Here is a 5,866-nt window from a genome sequence, read left to right as displayed (position 1 = left end):
GGAAAAAAAAAAATTATTCTCCTTCCACAAACAGAGCAAAAGATGCTATCAAAGGCAGATTTCATATTCCTTAAGAGGGAAAATTGGATCATCATATATAAGAATTCTGGAAAAAAAAATGCCTTTGCAGTGTAGTTTATACATAAAATTTAAGTCCAAATTCTGTTAGGCTGAATAAAAGAAATTTGCCAGAGTCCTTATCGCCCTTGTTCAAGAAATGTCCTCTCAGAGAACTTGCTAATTCAGAAGGTCAGTCAAAGACTAACAATAGGAAATACTGCTCAGATTTCTGAATTCTGACAAGTGAAGTTGGGTGACTCACTGTTGGAGCCTCAGCTTGATAATTTTCTTTTCCTGTTCTATTTTGTGACACTGTTTCTACTCACAATTATGCTATAAAAAGAATTTTTGTTTTTCCCCTAGAAATTTCCTGATAGTTCCGATGACATTTGGAAGAGCTATCCTGGTTTATTTCATGAGATAATAATGTGCTGTAAATCCCTGCAGATTAGATACAGTTAGGTGGTGTGGTTATTTTTTACAAATATCTTTTTTTTTTCTTTAAAAAGTCATTACAAGGTTTCATATAAAATCTTCACCACATCTAGAATATCAAGAAAGGTTTTTTTGCACTGTACATGGAGGACGTAATTTGGATGATGTATGACTTTAAATGTCACTGCCTTTATGATGGATAACACTAGGCAACATTGCTCAAGTGATGGATAACACAAAGAGCCGTTGCTCTGCTGATGTATTCTCGTACGGGGACAATCCTGATGTAAAATACATAATAAGAGCAAGTTGCTTGGAGTTATCTATCATCACAGCAATAATCGTCAATGCTATATACCCTATTGGTAGTACTGGTCTGACAGTACGTAATAAGAAATGGAATCTCTTTACAGATGTGGCATGGATCACATTTATTGCATACAATAAGGACGAAATGAGAAAAGCTAATCCCTGTTTCTTGTTTGTGTTCTGTTTTTGAAGCAAGTCTCTCTTGAAACAATAGATCTGTAAAAATTAGATACCATTGGTTAATAACTCTGCTGCCTGTGTCTCCAAAATTAAACACTGTCTGGAATATGCAAATAAATCATGCTTTCTGTAGACAAAATGATGCTTCTACACTGCTTGTCAAATTCCAGAATATATTTCACTGGGACAATATGTAGAATATGGCAGTTTTTCTGTTGTCATCCATGTCTGCACTAGCCAATGAATTGAATTGTAGACTAGGGCCGTAGAGCTATGCAGTACTGATGGCACGATGGACTTAAAGCTTCAGCCATGGAGCTTAGATTATAAAGATGTGTTTAGTCTTCATAAGGAATATTTCCATGAATGTTTGCTATAATGCGTTTAAAGTTATTATACAAATCAAAATGTGAAATTCAGGATGGAGGTGCTTACATTACAGAATTGCTATGTAATTAACAGGCAGACTGAACTAAGACGTAAGCAGGCAGGAACTATTCATTTATGCATTCATTTGCATAATGATATGGTGGTAATGAAAAGGACAGATGTAAAGTCATAGCTCATGACTCAAGTGATAGCCATAAAAAACAGCTTCTTGATGCGGTATTCACATTTGAGAAAGAACGAGGAACTTAGTTGAGAATTACGCTATAAATCTGGGTCACTGGGACATCCATGCTATGTTAGATGGGGTGATTTATTGATTTTTGTAATAGCTAATTCAGAACTATTATATGGTGTAACACGGTGGCAAAAACTGCTGATCATGAAGAAGTGTGACAGAAAACAAGCTGATTTTAATGACTCATTGTCATGTTATGTCTTGCAGATTAAGGTTTTTTACACCCAGATGTAATCATTTCCAGTTCTTAAATGAGACTGAACAACATTTTCAATCTAATCTGATGCTATGACTTCAAAATGAACAATAAATTGATTTTATACTAAGTAAAATAGGTTTGTTCAAATAATACATGCCAAGTGTGGTTTTTAATCTCCAAAGATTATCTTTCAGAGGACAGGTCAAGAAACCAACACCTTTTTTCACTTATACACCCCAATATATACTCTAAAAAGAACTTCCATACTCATTTACTTCCAGGTACCTTTGAGATGAATACATTTGATATTTCTGTGAGCACTAAGTCAAAGACAGATCTTCCATTGACTTCACTACATAAGGTGATAAGGTCCCAAAAGACTTAGCCAGATACAATGCTGTAAAAATACCAAGAAAGAGCTACAAGGAAGCAGTAATTTATGGCTGATGGGGCTGATTGCAACCATAGTTTTGGACCATAGATTAATAATTTCATATGTCTTATTATGTAATTCTTGATGTAAAATCTAGGAACCCCCACAGAAATCCTCAGGTAATTTCAGTTGGGTGATTTCAGTGCTAGAAATGCTGAGAAAATAATGGGAACTTTGGAGGAAAATGAATGAATCCAGAAGCTGATAGAATTGGCTTATGTAGAAAAGTGAGGTTTTTTTCCTCCTGAGAAAAGATTAATGAAAGAGAAGAGCTACAAACTTTTTGAAGAACTAGAATGATAAAGAGGACAAAGAAATGTGTCACAAGGGATTTAAACTACAGCACTGAGTGGAATTGAGGTAGACCTTCCTAAGACTGACAGCCAGGTGTTAAAATGCTCCTGGCACTAACCCATGCCACAGCTGTGCCTATGATTTACACAACCAGAGAGGCACAGTTAATTTAAGAAAAACAACCAATGCAGGCTGTTAGTGTTCACAAATCATCCTTTCTATCATCACAGCACTGTTCAATGCTGTTTAGTAAGCTTGGTTGTTTGAAAAAAATGACGGCATCGCTTTCCTCAGTGAGAGCTGCTTGTTTCAACTTTTATGTTCTAGGACTTGGTGGAGTGCAATAGCAGAGATTTTCTGAGGCAGCTCTTCTAGAGCGCATTAAGGCAGTAAAGAAGATAGAGATGGGGATGAGCACTTTATATATATTGCCAGATGTAACAGTCAGCATATAAAGCCATGAGATTACAAAGTGCTTTCTGTTGCTGGGAGAAGTTGTAGCTCTTGAAACTGCCAATAGGCAACACAATTGATCTAAATGATCCTTTAAAGATCACCTAAAGGATGATCTAAAATGATTCCTTTCACACCATCTTGTAAAGACATGGATACAAAGATTTTGGACAGTTGTTCTTCTGCCTTGAATCGTTAAAAATGCATTGAAGCAGAGGGTTTCAAATATGTCTGACATTAAATGATATCACCAAAAGAATTCTGAAATCCTAGAATACTTACTACTTGGCTTGTGCTTCATAACATAAACGTTTGTAATTACTTCTGCTCAGCATGTATATGCCCAAGTAACCTAAGACTGGGTACTTTAGCTTTGTGACGTGACACAAAATAAAATCACAGTAGAAACTACTTTAAATTGGTTAAATGTGCTTTTTAAAGTTTTCTTGAATTTTTACTGCATCCAGATTATTTGTAGGTGCTTTTCATACAATTCACAAGCTCAAATAAACTACCCCAGAGAAGATTTTAAAATATAAAAAAAAGAAAAAAAATTATTTATCTCATCAAGTGTTTAGTTTGTAAAGTCACACTTTGAATCCGCTTTTGCCTATAATAAGCACTAAAACATTAAAAAATCACACTCTTCTAGACGTAAAATATTCCAGTGATTGCATTGCAGCACTATTAATTTAAGTTAAAAGATTTAAGAATGCAATTTCTTTCAGTGGCATTCTCACTTGATAGAAACTCTACTATGACCCAGCGACTAAGGCTTATCAGGAAAAAATGGACTACCAGATTGTAAGTAATGATATATTTTATATATATATATATATAATTTTTTATTTTTCTTAGGGCAGTATTTATGAACTTCAATTAACAATAAGAAAAGCAAAATTTATTAGATCTTCTGCAAGGGATATTTATTCTGTAGGTAATTTTTGTAAGTTTATTTTATTCTTTGTACATATTTTGCTACAAACTTCTTACATTTACATTCTTACATTTGCATTCTTACATTTTCTATTGGAAATAAATTTTTAAAAAAGTGAGTACAGCCACGTGTACCTAGTAAGTCTGTCCACAACAGCTTGAGAAATTAAACTCTTTTATTCCAGTGGTTGAAAACCAAGGTTTTTATACAATATTTGATATTTCTGATAGACATGAAAGAAGACTTTATGAAAGACTGTTGGGAGAAAACTTTGATTCCAATGGAGACATCTCCTTAGTCTGCTCAGGGGCTGTTTAGGGGTCAGTCAACAATTTATCTGGCCAAGTATGAGTTACAGCAAAAACTGATACATTGAAGGTGAATTACTACTCCTGTCCTTTTGTCCAATGCAAGAATAAGTGGAAAAATTCAGCAAAGCTTTATATAACAAAGGTACTTCAAACTTGTATTTTGTTCAGCCATATTTAAAGAATTTTTCCATCTGTAAAATTGGACGTCAAATCTCTGGGTACAAAATTTCAATATAAAAACATTTCATTACCCTTGAAAATTAGTCAGCAAATATCTAGCTGCTGTATCTTGGCAATGGCTCCTTAAAAAGTCTTTGTGTTAACCTGTTTTAGTTAGAAAAAATCAGAAAGCTTATTTTAATTAAAATTTATTTATTAATTATTTATAGATTTTAATTTTTCCCAGTTTAATTAAAACTTCTAATACCTTACAAGACACTGAAACTAATAATTTCAAGATTTCTGGTTTTGCGCTTTCTATTTAATTCTCAATAGAAAATAAAAGGGTTTCATGTTACTTACTTGTGTAGCTACTTAGTATAATGGGTTACATAAAGCATAAGCCTACATGCTTAAGCTTAACCTCTGTTTCTCATTGAACAAGGACTACTCCTATATTGTAGCCTGTTCTTTCTACGAAATATTACACTTCCTACTTAACCAGTGGTTAAAGTCTTGTATGCACAAACCTGGATGATTAACTGAGCACTCAGCAATTACTGGATGGGTAATACAAAGATGATTTGTGAAAATTGGAATTGCCTGCCCTTGTTGTGTAGTCTGCATAGCTCTTACTGACATTTGGAGATTTGGAAAGTTTGATTTTGTGTGGATGGCCTTGTCACTTACAGTGAGCTTACATCAACCTGCTGGAATTGATGCTGTTAAGCTTTCCTTCAAAATATATTAAGCATTATTGTCACTCACATATCTTGCCTCATCAAAACAAACAATAAATGAATTCTAAATGCCTTCAGGTCTGAGACTTAACATCTCACAAAATGGGACATCGAAATTTCTTGATGCCATCTCACTAAAATAGAACAGCTGACCTTGAGGAGAATGGCAATGAAACAAGATTAATTCTCTTTTACTTTTTACCCAGTCCATTCAAAATTAGATCTTCTTTGCAGATTGCAGGCACTATTCCAATTATCTATTGTGGGGTTTTCTTTGTAAAGCCTTTCTTTGTATGTTTGATTATAGTCCTGATCTGACCTTTTCTTATTTTCTTTTATTGTCACATCGGGTGAACTGCTGTGCCATTCACCCAATCCAGCAAATATAAGTTGTATGTCACTTATTTAGCTGATGATGATTGCTGATTTTCCAAGCCTATTTATTTTAGGGCTGACCATTAAGTTTACCACCATTTACTCAGAAGAAACTTTGCCTGACTGCTGTCAAGTAAAATCAGAAACTCCTTAACCAAAAACCTAAAAAAAACCACAACAAACAAGATGATAGATGATGGAGTGTACTAATTTCCTACTGGCAGTAATGGAAATTGAGTTATAAGATGGAAAAGGAACTTTTGGGTTATGTACTTTCGTTCTTGGTTGCATAGTGCACTGGAGTGGTATGTTCCTGAAGAACTGTACCGCATAGAAAGGACAAATGCTGGAGCAGT

This window comes from Charadrius vociferus, unplaced genomic scaffold, assembly GCF_000708025.1.
Source record: "Charadrius vociferus isolate BGI_N301 unplaced genomic scaffold, ASM70802v2 scaffold15, whole genome shotgun sequence".
Taxonomy (NCBI): Eukaryota; Metazoa; Chordata; class Aves; order Charadriiformes; family Charadriidae; genus Charadrius; species Charadrius vociferus.
Note: the sequence above shows the minus strand (reverse complement) of the source record.